The sequence below is a fragment of the Triticum dicoccoides genome, chromosome 5B, assembly GCF_002162155.2.
Source record: "Triticum dicoccoides isolate Atlit2015 ecotype Zavitan chromosome 5B, WEW_v2.0, whole genome shotgun sequence".
Taxonomy (NCBI): domain Eukaryota; kingdom Viridiplantae; phylum Streptophyta; class Magnoliopsida; order Poales; family Poaceae; genus Triticum; species Triticum dicoccoides.
In genome coordinates this window covers 115,665,797-115,682,281 of record NC_041389.1, presented here as the reverse complement: position 1 = coordinate 115,682,281, position 16,485 = coordinate 115,665,797, and the positions used below count along the sequence as shown (strand labels likewise).

Genomic DNA, 16,485 nt, shown 5'->3' with positions numbered 1-16,485 from the left:
TATACATTGTCAAAAATATGTACATCACAAGAGCCGGTGACTCAGGTGTAATACGACCAAAGATGGGCAATATTCCATGGCCGATGGGTTTCCTCCTCCACGTGCGTGAGTCCTTGTGATCTCGAACATCGGTAAGGTAGTATGACCCGTTCGGATTTTTGCTGACCACAAAGGGCCCTTCCCAAGGTGGGGATAACTTGTGCATATCAGATTGATCCTGGATAAGCCGGAGCACCAAGTCGCCTTCTTGAAAGGTTCTGGTTTTAACCCAACGGCTGTGATAACAGCGTAAATCTCGTTGGTAAATCGCCGAACGAGCCGCCGCGAGGTCACGCTCCTCATCTAACAGGTCAAGTGCATCCTGACGTGCTTTCTCATTGTCAGCTTCAACATAAGCCGCTACACGGGGCGAGTCATGACGGATGTCACTAGGGAGAACCGCATCTGCTCTGTAAACCATGAAGAAAGGTGTGTAACTCGTAGATCTGTTGGGGGTAGTATTGATGCTCCATAACACGGAAGGTAATTCCTCCACCCAACAACCTGGCGTCCTCTGCAAAGGAACCATATGCCGGGCTTGATGCCTTTCAAAATTTCTTGATTGGCTCTTTCAGCTTGACCATTGGATTGGGAGTGAGCTACCGATGATACGTTAAGTCGAATATGCTCATGTTGACAAAACTCCTTCATAGCACCCTTGGACAGATTAGTGACATTATCAGTTATAATGTTGTGGCGAAAATCGAAGCAGAAAATCACCTTTTTGATGAATTGAACCATTGTTGCCGCGTCGCATTTACTGACCGGCTCTGCTTCAACCCACTTTGTGAATTTGTCAACTTCCACCAAAAGATGGGTCTTTTTATACTTGGACCTTTTGAAAGGCCCAACCATATCAATCCCTCAGACTGCAAATGGCCAAGTAATTGGAATCATCCTCAAATCTTCAGCCGACACATGAGCTCGTCGTGAAAATTTCTGACAACCATCACATTTACTGACCAAATCCTCTACATCAGCATGAGCCGTCAGCCAATAAAATCCATGACGAAAAGCTTTAGCCACAAGAGACTTAGAACCGGCGTGATGACCACAATCCCCTTCATGAATCTCACCAAGATTTTCACGACCCTCTTTAGGAGATACACAACATTGAAACGCCCCAGTAACACTGCAATGGTGTAACTCTCCTTTGACAATTGTCATCGATTTAGACCGCCGGGTTATCTACCTGGACAAAATTTCATCCTCAGGTAACTCGCCCTGAGTCATATAAGCCAAATATGAAACTGTCCAATCAGGAATAGCGTGAAGAGCCGCCACCAATTGTGCTCCGGGTCAGGAATAGCCAGATCTTCCTCTGTAGGCAATTTGACAGAAGGGTTATGCAGAATTTCCAAGCAAGTTTTAGGGTGGCACAGGCTTACGCTGGGACTCTAACCGGCTTAAGGCATCAGCCGCCTCATTTTTCCTGCGATCAACATGTTCCACTTGATAACCCTTGAAGTACCCAGCAATAGCATCAACCTCGCGGTGATAAGCCGCCATGAGTGGATCCTTAGAATCCCATTTGCCTGAAATTTGCTGAGCCACTAAGTTTGAATCGTCGAAACACCTCACTCGGCTTAAATTCATATCCTTAGCCATCCGAAGACCATGGAGCCAGGCTTCATACTCAGCTGCATTGTTAGTACAGGGAAACATCAACCTTAAAACACAACAAAACTTGTCACCTGAGGGGAAGCTAAGACAACTCCAGCCCCCGAGCCCTCCAATTGTCTGGACCCATCAAAGTGAATAGTCCAGTATGTGTTATCTGGCTTCTCTTCAGGCATCTGCAACTCTGTCCAGTCATTGATGAACTCCACAAGCGCTTGAGACTTGATGGTCGTGCGAGGCATATACTTCAAACCATGAGGTCCAAGCTCAATGGCCCACTTGGCTACCCGACCTGTGGCTTCTCCGCTTTGAATAATATCCCCTAAGGGAGAAGAACTAACCACAGTGATGGGATGACCCAAAAAATACTGCTTAAGCTTCCGACTGGCCATGAACACCCCATACACGAGCTTCTGCCAGTGCGGATACCTTTGCTTCGACTCAATAAGCACCTCACTGATATAATAAACCGACCATTGAACCGAATATTTCTTGACTGCTTCCTTCCGTTCCACCACAATAGCTACACTGACAACCCGGGCATTAGCAGCCACATATAATAACAACGGCTCCTTATCAATAGGAGCAGTGAGGACTGGCGGCTCAGCTAGCTGTTTCTTCAAAGCTTCAAACGCGTCATTAGCAGCATCACTCCAGACAAAGTGATCTGTTTTCTTCATCATCTGGTACAGTGGTATAGCCTTCTCACCCAACTGATTTATGAACTGGCTTAAGGCAGCAATACGACCTGCCAGACGTTGAACATCATTGATACACGCTGGCTTTGCCAAGGAGGTACTGGCCTTGATCTTCTCCGGGTTAGCTTCAATGCCTCTGTTAGAAACCAGAAAACCCAAGAGCTTGCCTGCTGGCACACCAAAAACACACTCGGCTGGGTTAAGCATCATCTTGTAGACCCGGAGATTGTTGAAGGTCTCCTTCAAATCATCTATCAAAGTTTCCTTCTCTCTGGATTTCACCACAATATCATCCACATAAGCACGAACATTGCGCCCAATCTGACAGTGGAGGCAATTCTGCACACATTGCTGGTAACTCGCTTGAGCACTCTTGAGCCCAAAAGGCATAGACACATAGAAGAAGGCTCCAAAGGGAGTTATAAAAGTTGTCTTCTCCTGGTCTTCAACCTCCATCTTGATCTGATGATAACCATAATAAGCATCCAAAAAACTCAAACGCCCACAACCCGTCGCAGAATCAGTGATTTGATCAATACGAGGGAGAGCAAAGGGATCAGCCGGACAGGCTTTGTTTAAGTCCCTGTAGTCCACACACATACGCCAAGTGCCATTCTTCTTAAGTGCCAGCACTGGATTAGCCAACCACTCAGGATGAAAGACTTCAACAATGAACCCAACCGCCAAGAGCCAGGCCACTTCTTCACCAATGGCCTTACGCCTCTCCTCGTTGAAGCAACGAAGAAATTGCTTGACCGACTTAAATTTTGGATCAATATTAAGAGTGTGCTCAGCGAGTTCCCTCGGTACACCTGGCATATCAGAAGGTTTCCACGCAAAGATGTCTCGGTTCTCATGGATGAACTCGATGAGCGTGCTTTCCTATTTTGGATCCAAGTTAGCACTGATACTGAACTGCTTGGATGAATCGCCAGGAACAAAGTCAACCAGCTTAGTGTCATTAGCCGATTTAAACTTCAATATTGGATCATGCTCTCTAGTTGGCTTTTTCAAAGATGTCATATCCGCCGGATCAACATTGTCTTTGTAAAACTTCAATTCCTCTGTTGCACAGACAGATTCAACATAAGTAGCATCACCTTCTTCGCATTCCAAATCTATTTTCCGGCTTCCATGCACTGTGATGGTCCCCTTGTAACCTGGCATCTTGAGCTGCAGATAAATATAACAAGGCCGCGCCATGAACTTGGCATAAGCCGGCCGTCCAAACAGAGCGTGATACGGGCTCTTAATCTTGACCACTTCAAAGATTAATCTCTCGGCCCTGGAATCATGTTCATCCCCAAAGTCTACTTCTAGATCAATCTTGCCTATAGGATACGCCAACTTACTAGGCACCACTCCATGGAAAACAATATTGGACGGCTTAAGACTTTTATCAGTCAACACCATGCGACGGAAAGTATCATAGTAAAGGATATTAATGCTGCTACCCCCATCCATGAGTACCTTAGTGAATTTGTATCCACCAACTTGAGGCGCCACCACCAAAGCCAAGTGACCCGGATTATCAACCCGGGGCGGGCGATCCTATCGACTCCACATAATGGGTTGCTCATACCATCGCAAGTAATGGGGAACTCCCGGCTCAATGGCATTCACAACCCTTTTATGGAGCTTCTGATCCCGCTTGCATAAACTTGTGGTGAAGACGTGGTACTGCCCGCTATTCAACTGCTTCAGATGACTTTGATAACCAGACTGATGTTGCTGCTGCTGAGCCCCCTGACCAGATTGTTGATTATAACCACCCTGATTACCTTGATGGTCTTGGTGGCCCTGGAAACCGGAATTATTACCGCCACCACCTTAACCTGAACCTTGTGAGCTGGAACCTGAGCCGCCACTCGGGCCATGGCCATGCTGGAAAAAATGGGACTCCTTGAGCTACATCATGATAAAGCAATCCTTCCACAAATGCCTAGATGGCCTTTCCTTCGTTCCGTGCCTTGGACACGGCTGGTTCATTAGTGCTTCTTGGTTGACCTCTCCTCCTCCAGACTGAACTGGTCTCCCCTTACGATGCTAGTTATAATTTTGTGAGTTGGTATTGGCCACAAAATCGAAACTATTATCGGCCTTGCGCTTACCATTGCCCCCCTGACCTGTTGGGTTATGATGCTGCCCCTTGGTGTTGCCACTCTTCTTTCCCTTTACCGGCCTTTCATAATCAGACTTGAGGCCCTTGGTTCCATCAGAGTCGGCATACTTAACCAGAGCCGCCATCAGATCCCCCATGTCGCTGCAGGGGCGCTTAAGCCGCCCTAGCTTCTGTTTAAGGGGGAAAAGGCAATTCTTCTCTAACATCAATACTGCTAAATCGGCATTGATGCGATCCGATGAGTGCAGGATAGTTGAGACCCGACACACTCAATGGGTTGTTGACTCACCCTCTCCCTGGACACAGGCATCCAAATCCACAATTGACATAGGCTGCTTGCACGTATCTTTAAAATTCTGAATAAATCGGGCTTTCAACTCGGCCCATGACTCGATGGAGTTAGCAGGCAGCCCTTTCAACCAAGTATGAGCGGTTTCATCCAACATCATGGTGAAATACTTAGCACACACAACATTACTAACATCCAAGAGTTCCATGGCCATCTCATAACTCTCAACCCATGCCTCAGGGGGTAAATCAGCTGTATAGTTAGGTACCTTGCAAGGACCCTTGAAATCCTTGGGCAAACATTCATTACACAGAGCCGGCACTAAACATGGTACACCCGCGGTTCTAGAGGTTACACCTACCTCAACTGAAATCATCGGATAAGCCGGAAGATGTTGATGAGCCGCCTGCTGAGCCGCCTGCTCAGCTTCTCGACGTGCCCTGTCCTGGTCCACCAAATCTTGAGCACCATCGTGTGTCGGGTCATGTCCATGTGGCTGGTTACGACGCCTGTCACTGCTTGAAATGGCCAGTGAGTCCATGTGTCTGCTATAACTCCGGCTTGGGCGAGGGGTTGAGTGGATACGATCCTGACTGTATGAGTAAGCCGCCTGTTGAGCCACAACCATCTGAAGCAGCTCCCCGGCTCGTCGCACTTCCATCACTGTTGGTGATTCGCCCTCAACCGACAGAGCCGCCAGCTGTGTCGTTGCGGCAATCATGTTATCCAAATGGTTAGAATAATGACCAGGTGGTGTCAGTACATACTGAGGCAGAGTAGTATTCAGACGAGGTGGTTCCGTCATGTGCGGCCGAGCAGGTGCTCCTGCCCCAAGTGCTTCAACCTGGTTTATCCCTAGTTGGTTACTGGTCCCTGCGCCAGGTGTGCAAAAGAGGTTTCTCGCCTCGTAAACCGGAGGTAGACAAGACTGATGCCTCCTCCTCATGACTTCATTTGAAGTGTTTTAATCCATCATGAGCTGGAAGGCCTCTGATTGAATCTGCTGTGCCTGAGCATCTAGGGCGGCCTGCTCTGCAGTCATACTAGCGTTCTTCGCTGCTAGGTCTTCCTTGGCTTGCGCTACCTCGTCACACAACTTTGCAACTTCCATGTTATGCTGAACTTGATTTGCTGGGTTAACCTTCGCTATTAACAAGGCTGTCAGATTATCCAGCAAATCAGTCAAAACCTGAGCCGGCGGGCGCACAGGGCCTCCTGCCCCAGCTGCCATCGCTGTTGCTGACCCGGAGAACATTACTGCCACAGTCGAAGAATTCTGAGCGGGCTGTGTACCGGCCATGAAGATTGCAGCCATATTCGGCGGCTCATAGGGGTCCGGAATACTGTCGCCATCGGAACAGCCCCTAAGACTGCCGTCTTGCAGCTAGTACAATGAAGTAGTCTCGCCCGTGGACGACTCACCATCAGAATAGATAGCCGTCTCACCGCCAGACATGTATCCTTCCTCAAATTCTGTCCCATGGATGAATCCCACGAAGGCACGTTTCACGGCGGGCTGAGCTCGGGCGGGTCGTGCACACTGAGCCATCTCAATGATGTCGGTGCAGATGTCCGGCTCAGGGCCCGGTGTCGGTGTCAAAACCGGCGGATCTCGGGTAGGGGGTCCCTGTCGGATTTCGGGTTCCGGCAGGCCCTTGAGGTTCGAACACTAGGGTGCGCGCGAAGATCTTTCCCCTACCAGCCCACGTTTCGATGCTCGCAAGGGATCTAAGCTAGAAGGAAGAACACACAAGGGACACAAGATTTATACTAGTTTAGGCCACCATTGTTGTGTAATACCCTACTCCAGTGTGTGGTGTGGTGGATTGCCCCTGGGGCTGATGATGAACAGTACAAGGGGAGAACAGCCTCGCGAGGGGCTGTTCTTGGGCTGGCGTGATGAACTGCTTGGGTGAGTTCAGTCGCTTCTCTCTTTGATCGATCTGTCCTCCTGCTCTGTGGTGGCTAGCTCTATTTATAGAGGGAGGCCCTGGGCCTCTTCCCAAATAAGAGCGGGAAGGGCGCCAACAACTGGCCATTTTGAAGGGGAACATCTAGTACACTTATCTTGACTAAAGTTGGTCTTCGGCTGCCAAAGGTTCTGATGATGACGCCGTCCTGGGCTCCACGATGACCTCCATCCGGCCGTTCTGCTGGTAAAGGTCTTGTTGCACCGAAACGGTAACCTTTGCCTGATGCCTTCGCCTGGGCTTGCCCCCTTTGCACCGAAGGGGAAACAAGGACTCTACGCAGGCCAGCGCCCGCCTAGCGCCCGCCTGGTCTCGATCGTCATGGCTTGCGTCACGGGTTCCTCGCGAGGTACCCTGCCTTGATCTCCCTGCCTCCTCGCGAGCCTGCCTAATGAGGCCGCTCCTGAGGAAGCTTCCTGTCGTCCACCCCGCGAGGCTTGACCCCTCGCGAGGGTCTTGAGCTTGAGCTAATGAAGCTGGGCCGCACTGGGCCCCCACTTGAGCCACGCCGCAGGACGCAGGCAGGCAAGTCTGGGGACCCCCATTCCCAGAACACCGACAGACCCGATCTATGCGGCTTAGGCTAATGGTAACAGGACGCAAGGGACACAATGTTTACCCAGGTTCGGGCCCTCTTGATGGAGGTAAAACCCTACTTCCTGCTTGATTGATATTGATGATATGGGTATTACAAGAGTTGATCTACCACGAGATCATAGAGGCTAAACCCTAGAAGCTAGCCTATGATGATTATGATTCTGTCCCTAAGGACTAAACCCTCCGGTTTATATAGACACCAGAGAGGGCTAGGGTTTACATGGAGTCGGTTACAAAGAAGGAAATATAATATCCGGATCGCCAAGCTTGTCTTCCACGCAAAGGAGAGTCCCATCCGGACACGGGACGGAGTCTTGAGTCTTGTATCTTCATGGTCCAACAGTCCGGCCAAAGTATATAGTCTGGCTGTCCGGATACCCCCTAATCCAGGACTCCCTCAGTAGCCCCTTAACCAGGCTTCAATGACGATGAGTCCGGCGCGCAGTTTGTCTTCGGCATTGCAAGGCGGGTTCCTTCTCCGAATACTCCAAAATAATTATCGAACCCTTGGATCGTGTCCGGATCTGCAAGATGATCTTCATACACCACCGTAGAGAGAATGATATTTCACAAATATAATCTACTGACAACTTTAGACAAAGTGACATGACACTATGGTCGGGTCATTATTCGAACCGTTTTCCCACAACCAGCCATAGCGCATATTGCGAGGCGGTTTCCTTGGCACGTCTTGTCACAGCAGAGATCATGTCCCCTTATTACGGGATTTCCATCAATACGGGTATGGCTAACCCAACCGCGCAATCAATCATGGCGCTTGGGAAATAAATGATTCTTAACGGGCTAGTGGGGAGGCGCACCGTTCTTGTCGCCTCTATAAAGGGATAAGGATTCCCCATTTTCACCCTCGCCTTCTTCCTCCTCTTCTTAACCATTCTCACACCCTCGAGCTCCAGCGCCCTGGTTCACACCTTCTCCGCACAACCAAAAATGTCCGGAGCATGAGGCAAGTGGGTGGCCTCCACCGTGAAGGAGGAGCATATTGCGAAGCTCCGGGCTGCCGGATACTTGGCCGCAGACATTGCGCACCGGCTACCGGACGAAGGGCAGATCATTCCAACTCCGGAACCCCATGAGAGGATCGTATTTCTCGCCCACTTCGTCCATGGACTGGGATTTCCACTTCATCCCTTCGTCTGCGGGCTCATGTTCTACTATGGGCTATATTTCCATGATCTAGCCCCAAATTTCATCCTCAACATCTCGGTGTTTATCATCATGTGTGAGGCCTTCCTCCGCATCAAGCCTCACTTCGGCTTGTGGCTACGAATCTTCTGCATGAAGTCGAAGATCGTGAGCGGCCAACAAGCGGAGTGCGGAGGCGCCATGGTGGGCAAGATACCCAACGTTACCTGGCTTGACGGCTCCTTTGCGGAGACCATGAAAGAGTGGCAATCGGGGTGGTTCTACATCACCGAGCTGCGCGATGCCAACTGGGCGGCGGCCCTCGAGTTCCGATCCGGAATCCCCATGCGGCTCACCTCTTGGGAAAAGAAGGGCCTAGCCTGGGGCGAGCCTGCGGAGCTGACTGGACTTCAGAACTGCATCAAGAATATGAAGGACAAGAAAATCAAGCTTGTCAACATGGTCCAGGTCATGCTTGTCTGCCGGATCCTTCCGTGCCAAAGACGGGCATTAAATCTGTGAGAGTTCGTCCCGGCCGAACACCAGACGCTTCAAAAGCTCTACGGCATGACACACAAGGGCGCATGGAAGGCTCTATTCAAGGACTCCGAAATACCTCCTCCTACATCCGAGGATCGTGGACTTCACGCCGCGCGGCTCCCCCGTTCGGTGAGTTTTCTGACTACCACCGGATTCAGTTTTTCCCAATGTACTCATGGGGGAATCTTAAGTCCTTGTGCGTATTTGATCAGGAATATGTGGAGACGGTGGAGCGGATTGACTGTCTGGCTCCACTGCCAGAATGTCCAGCAGATCCTCTCCTGACGGAGATGCTAGTACCGGCGCCCTACAAGGCACCGGAAAAGAAGGCCGAAAAGAAGGCCCAGGGGACCAGGAAGGGTCTCCGGCGTAAGGTCGTACCGGACGCCTCGTCTGAAGACGACGAGGCACACTCCTCCCCTGAAGGGGAGGAAGAAGAGGAAGGGGCCGCCCCCTCCGGAGAGGATGGGGGGCCTAAGAAGGTGGGCCAGGGGACCGGGAAGGGTCCGCGGCGCAAGGTCGTCATACCCTCGTCGTCCGAAGATGAGGAGGCAGATTCCTCCCGCGGAGGCGGGGGGAAACACGAAGAAACTCTGCCTCCCCGCACTGTGGAGGAGAAGAAGAGGAAAGCCGCGCCGGAGGGGGAGGCTAGGACGCCCAAGAAGGGAAAGGCGTCCCTTCCGGACTACTCCACCACGGTCGCCTATAGCGAGGAGGAGTGGGTGCCCAGGGGGAAGCCCCTAGTGAGATTGTTAGTATCTGCACTCTGTTATACTTTAGTGCAACTTCGCTTCATAGTCTGTTATAACGCCGAACACATATATGCAGTCCGGCCAGGGTCCATCCCGAGGTATCATCTTCGGATGGGTCCTTGAGTGATTCGGCGATGAACTCGCTTCCGACGGCCACTACCCCTCGGCCGGCGGACGACATGGAGGTGTTGTCCCAAAGGTTCCCAGAGTAGGGGTGGTGGCTCTGGAGACGCCCCAGGACAAAATTCCAGATGTTGGGCACACAGGGTATAAGATCCTCGCGGATCGTGCCGACGAGAGCCGCGGCCAGCCAGGCTCTCAGCCGGATACTGTACCGGAACCTCCGATGGTTCCGGACTCGGGCAGGCGGCCCCTCGCTAGGGAGGGCGAGCCGTCCGTGCCGATGACTTCCGTTACGCTAGGGGTGTCGGATATTCTACTGGAAGCGCTTCGCGGCGCTTCCATGGATGAAGAGCATCGTACTCTTATGAGTGCAGTGATTCAAAAGGATCTGTCTGCCAAGAGCGGACTAACCGAAGCCTGCACCAGCCTCCTGGCGGGCTTTGAGGTAAGTAATCAAAAATGTGTGAAATTATCACCCAATAGGTAGTAGCCCCTGATATTCTGTTTGGTGTTCGGAATGAAAAGCCAAACGGAGGGTCGATTATAATCGCAGGAGTCTAATAGTAGGTGTGCATGTGAATAAGCAGGCGGTTTTGACACCGACATTGGTGCTTTCATCGCTCAGTTGGTTAGAGCACCCGTTTGGTAAGTGGGAGGTCTTGAGTTCAACTCTCAATGAAAGCACCAATGTCGGTGTCAAAACCGGCGGATCTCAGGTAGGGGGTCCCGATCTGTGCGTCTTAGGCTAATGGTAACAGGAAGCAAGGGACACAATGTTTACCCAGGCTCGGGCCCTCTCAATGGAGGTAAAACCCTACTTCCTGCTTGATTGATATTGATGATATGGGTATTACAAGAGTTGATCTACCACGAGATCATAGAGGCTAAACCCTAGAAGCTAGCCTATGATGATTATGATTCTGTCCCTAAGGACTAAACCCTCCGGTTTATATAGACACCGGAGAGGGCTTGGGTTTATATGGAGTCGGTTACAAAGAAGGAAATATAATATCCGGATCGCCAAGCTTGTCTTCCATGCAAAGGAGAGTCCCGTCCGGACACGGGACGGAGTCTTGAGTCTTGTATCTTCACGGTCCAACAGTTCGCCAAAGTATATAGTCCGGCTGTCCGGATACCCCCTAATCCAGGACTCCCTCACCCGGCTCACTGATCTTGCCGATGAAGACGTGAATTCTGCTCAAGGAGACCCGATACCCATACTCAATTGAGCCGGCCTCGGGACCCCAGCCTGCATCATCGATGTAGAGCTTGCTGCGATGACTCTTGGTCATCGGGCCCACAGGGTATCCCTTGATCCCTTCGAAGCTGCCCTTCAGGAACTCAAAACCACCGTGCGCTGGCCCCATAGTGGGTGCCAACTGTCGTGGATTTGTCACGGCAGATGTCCTAGTGTGAGGACTTAGTCGTGAGGCCAACGCATCTATGTGGTAGCTTGAGAGGGGTTGATTGGGATGAGAGACGTGAGGCAGATCAACACACAAGACAAGGATTTAGACAGCTTGAGGCCCCGGGAAACATCATCCGGTAATAGCCCTACATGTTGTTTGTGGCTAGGTCTCATTATGCTCATGAGGGAGTCACCGCATAAACCGGCTCTCCTAATTGTGTCTAGCCTTAGAGATTACTTCTCCTGCTTTGTAGGGGTGCCTTGCCCCTCCTTATATAAGGAGGGGCGGGTTACATGTGGAGTTCTATTAGGACTAGGACTATTCTGTAACAAGCGGAATCCTAGTCTTGCCCACTTAAGGGAAAACTCCTTATGCCTCCTCGTAAACTGGCCCACCATAGCATGGTCGGCCTTCTGGGCCTTGGGCCTTGTCATCTATTTGACCCACCATCGGGGTCATCAGTGAGTCACAATGTCCAGGTGGATTTCCCGTAAATTGCCAGGTCCGAGGAGGTCGCTAGTGAGTCACCAAGCTCCAGCCGGGTCATACATCCGGCGGGTTACACCGCATGGTATATCCCCGAAACCCACCATGGGGCAAGCTGCTGGTTTCGCGGTCCGGGCGGGACCATCTTCATCATCATCATTATCATCGCGGCGTCGCGCCATCTCCCCGGTAGCGCTCAAGGGCTCAACATCCACACATCCCTGCGGCGATTGCGTGGGGCGGCACACCCTCGTCATCGGCCTTGTCCTCTTCGCCATCACCACCACGACGTCACCGCCGTCTCTCCTGCGCCGGTCGGGGGCTCGACATCAGCACACCCCCGGCATGACCGTGCGGGGCGGCGCGTCATCGTCGTCTACCTTCGGTCTGCCTGCTCGCCGCTCCGGCCCTTGCTCCGCGCCTCCTCGCTTCAGTCGGCCGCATGCCCGCATCCATTCGCGCACTGCTCACGTCCGCTTCCCTGTGGTCGCTCCTCCATACACCACCTATGCACTAGTTGACCCGTTGCGCCAAATGGCGCAGAGATCCGCTAAAACCATGTGTATCAAGAATATACTCGATATTGGTAGTCAAAATGCCCGTGTGTTAAATTATGCTACATTAAAAATATGTTTTTCACGTTGCGAAATCCGAGTTTGAAAAAAAAATGAATAACCCAATGCACCAAAAAATTATATTTGTATAACATGACTCGCTGCGTCAAATGGCTTCGAGTCCCATTTAAAATCATGTACTCATTAAAAGTATTTGCATATTTTCATTAACTGTGTTTGAGCAAGTACATACGGTAAGAACTTAGTAAACGTTCAATTGATTTTGTGTTCAAGCTCACATAAAAGGCAAGATGGCAACAATAGGGTACAATTGTATCATGTGCAGCAGCAGCAAAAATTAGTTAGCTAATAAATTGTTTGAAGGGAACCAAACATTTCAGAGTAGTTTATTCCACATCTCATTCTCCTAGAAAATGAGCCCAAGCGGCAATCAACAAAAATACAATTATTTTGATACAACAAAGGTAAGAGAAATGAATAACCATCAAAGAAACAAAACGTTTAAATTGTTCTTTTAACCATGGAGCAGAGTTGCATGTAAACTTTATAGAAGGCCAATATCAAGGAACAGCATGTTGACACACTCATCCTGCTCTTGGTTCTGGTCATCGGTCTGGGTAATCAACTCCTGACCAAAACCTTCAGCAACAACCACGACAGCATGCCCCTTCTTCTTTATCCTTTTATACAGGAATTGAAACATGCTTCCCTTCCCTTACAACATGGAAATCAATCTCAGGATTCAAGCAGTAGTCAACATCTCGGCTGCTCAGAGTGGCATGAAGAGTAATGTGTCTTGTGCTCCTGCTCACAGCTCTCAGAGCCTCCACATGTGCCGCGTTGATTGCCTGCTGAGCAATCTAGAAATAGCCTACACACTGCACTCAACAACGCAGTTCAACATATGAAACTATGCAACTAATCTACAAAAAAGCGTATGCTTGTCTGTATACATCCGTATGTAGTCCTTATTGAAATTCTAAAAAGACTTATATTTAGGAACGGAGGGAGTACATGCTAGGATAAAAAAACACCAATGCTATTCTGGACTTTATTTATTATGACAGTGACAATCCAGAATAAAATAACAAATAAGGAGAATCATTGTCCCTTGATGAAGTTAAATACAATGTCAAGCTCACATACATTCTTGGCGCACCTAACCAATGTTTCAACAAAAACTGCGACAAGAAGATTAGTTGATCTCCTCAAAGAGGTGGTCATAGATGAATCTTAGTGACGAACAGAGAAAGAAGATGAACAATTGTAAAAATGAATGCATGCTAGCATTGTGGTAGTGCAGTGACATTTTTTTAGTACAGAGAGTAGTGCACTTACATGCAGAAGTGTTTAGCAACAATCATAATTTGCACTGGAATACGGAATACAAACAAGTAGTATATGGATATTGAGCTGAAAGAACCAGTCATGGGATATACAGGCACTGGTGTCACTACTGGTCCAAAGATTGCATCAGCCACAGTGAAATTGCTCACACCCTTTGGCCTCGCAGAAGAGACAGCAAGAAGAGGCTTAGTAACTCAACCACATCATCTATAAAAAGTTTGAAAAGAAAAGGAAAGCAAATTGTGTGTACGCGTACACTGGAAGACGTTGCGGACCAGTTCCTAATGCTTCCATGGGTCCTGCAGCCATCAGTTAATCCGTGAGCAAAACAAAGAAAAACAAAGTGCAGAGCTTAGTCACTCAGGCATTTCATCAAAGCACGTAAAGATCTAAAGATGAAGCGGTTCTAGATTTGGGTTGGGAAATTGGCCAAGCAGTTATTACCAGGCTGTAGCAATAAGTCCTTGCCAACATGTAAATTACCTAGTCAATAGTAAATGGTCTAGCGTTAATGCTAACCAATTTTGCATACAAAATACTTCCGTAAATAACCTGCCCCATTTAAACAAATGGATCAGTAATCTGTTATTAATCCAGGACAAAGTGAAATTACCTGAGGGACTATGTCCATCTTCCACTGATGGTGTAATTAACTTCCCTGCAATCTTGGATACATTTTGAAACATGTAGAAACATATATCCAAAGTCATGCTGGTTCTCATGGTATGCAGGAAAATCAAGCTAAAGGCCTATGTGATGAATCTTTCTATAAGCAAGTGAGCGAAATGTTGCAGAAAGAAAAGGGAGGAAATCAACCGCTATAGACAAACACATACTTAACATCAGCTCGGCTATACCATGAAATGGCAACCATTCCTAAATTTATCCTAGCTAAAACAAGTATGAGTTTGAACTAATAAAGATGTAGTCGAGTGACACAACGACGAAGGAGAAAAAAAGAGAATAACATAGTCTAGAGGTGGAGCAAGTAAGCAGGTTTGCTACATCTCAACTGTTGATGACTAATTCATTCTTGTCAGATAATCTCTTTGAGACAAAGCCTACATCCATTCTCTCTTCAAACCACAATCCTGGAAAGTGGGTTTCCTTTTAATCCATTTTATGTTTTGGGTATGTTTTCTCATCATTATTATGATTCACTTGGAGGATCACAGTAACTACAACAATCACCTTTAGTTTTTTTAAATATCACTGTTGATTTTTAACCCAACACCACTAATACAACATAGGTGGATCAGATTACCAGGAAGATCGATCTGATCAACATGATCATTTCTAGATTTCAGAAATTGTTACTCCTATACTACCATTCAATTAAAGTTAACCTATAGCTTGTGCCTCGAGTCAGATTGTGAAACTCTCTGAAATCTCTTCATTTGTTACGACTATCCATATGGTGATGCAAACGGCATAAATTTGTAGCCAAACAGTAGAAATCGTTAGAACTCTTATAGTAGAAGAAAATAGGGTAAACACAGCTGAACTCTACAATGTAGTTCATCATGCACTGCAATATGGAGAACACGACAAAGAGGCTAGGCTCCCTGAGCACGATGTCGGTGCGGACCTGGAAGCGTCCGTCACGTCCAGCACAACAATGTCGTAGGTGTCCAACAAAGTCCGAAGAAAACAGTGAAAAATAATGATCACATGAAGTGCATAGCAAATCCATAGTTTTGATATATAACTATATAAGACAAGATTATTTTTTGCATGCAACTGTATCTTATTGCATAGAAAAACTTTTCTATTATTCATTCTGAAGGAATTTATTTACCCTAACATCTTAATACTTCATGGTTTTAACAAAACAAGAACATATAGTTTAGGAATGAATGGAGTACATTTGTATGAGAAAACATTGATACCCATTACTACATACTGGTAAACTTCATGGTCCAGTATAAGGTCACGCACCACACGATCGCCAATAGGTCCTTGGCTTCTCTTATTGGATTGACAACATCTTAATTTTGAGCTGCAACATCACATACATGGCAAGTTGTGTCACCTACCACAATGCTTCTTGAGATTATACTTGCAGCGAACAGTCCCGTTAACTTGCACTCCAATGAAAGTGTTGAATTAAGCTGTCTGACTTTAATAAACAGCAAGATATATCTACCTCTTATGCGTCTTCGGAGGTTCCTTGGTTGATTTTGCCATGGTAGGATCAGCACAAATGGAAGCATGAACCTTCTTGTACAGTGCTTCCATGTCATCAGCCACAATCCCCTTCTTGATGTACCCAATAAAGTGAAATTGGAACTTTCAGTCTCCTCATCAGCTATTAACTGAAATAAGGGTAGGGCAGAAGTTAAAGCAAGATTTAGTAACCTGCTTCGGAAATAAAACAAAGTACACTGTTTTAGGATACTGTATATGGATGAATCAGGCTCAGATATCTTTCAGAAAGAATTCATGTATAAAACAACGACAGCCCGGGGGGTGAAGAAATGGCATTATAATAACACCACAAGGACAATGGATCCAACTCACCTTCATGCAGTCAGCAACATGATCTTCCTAAATGAATTTGCGGTGAATCTTAGTGTCCAGCTACTTCTCATCCTTCTTGAAGCCACCAAATCTCTTGTCCCAGTGCGGAATATCCAGACCACCATCCAAAGCACCCTGCAGCAGCACACATAGTGAAGCAAGTCTCAAACTAATAAATTGTATGTTTCCCTTAATAGCTTAGAACCCTCCTAAATAGAATAAAAGAAAGACACCAACGCCAGGCAATAAATG

General features: G+C 48.2%; 1 non-coding gene across 1 annotated transcript; it reads left to right on the top strand.

Moving 5' to 3' along the window:
- The first annotated feature begins 10,506 nt into the window (after positions 1-10,506).
- TRNAT-GGU lies at positions 10,507-10,580 on the top strand. Its single transcript has one exon. It is a non-coding gene; the product is annotated as a tRNA-Thr (tRNA).
- Positions 10,581-16,485: the final 5,905 nt, after the last annotated feature.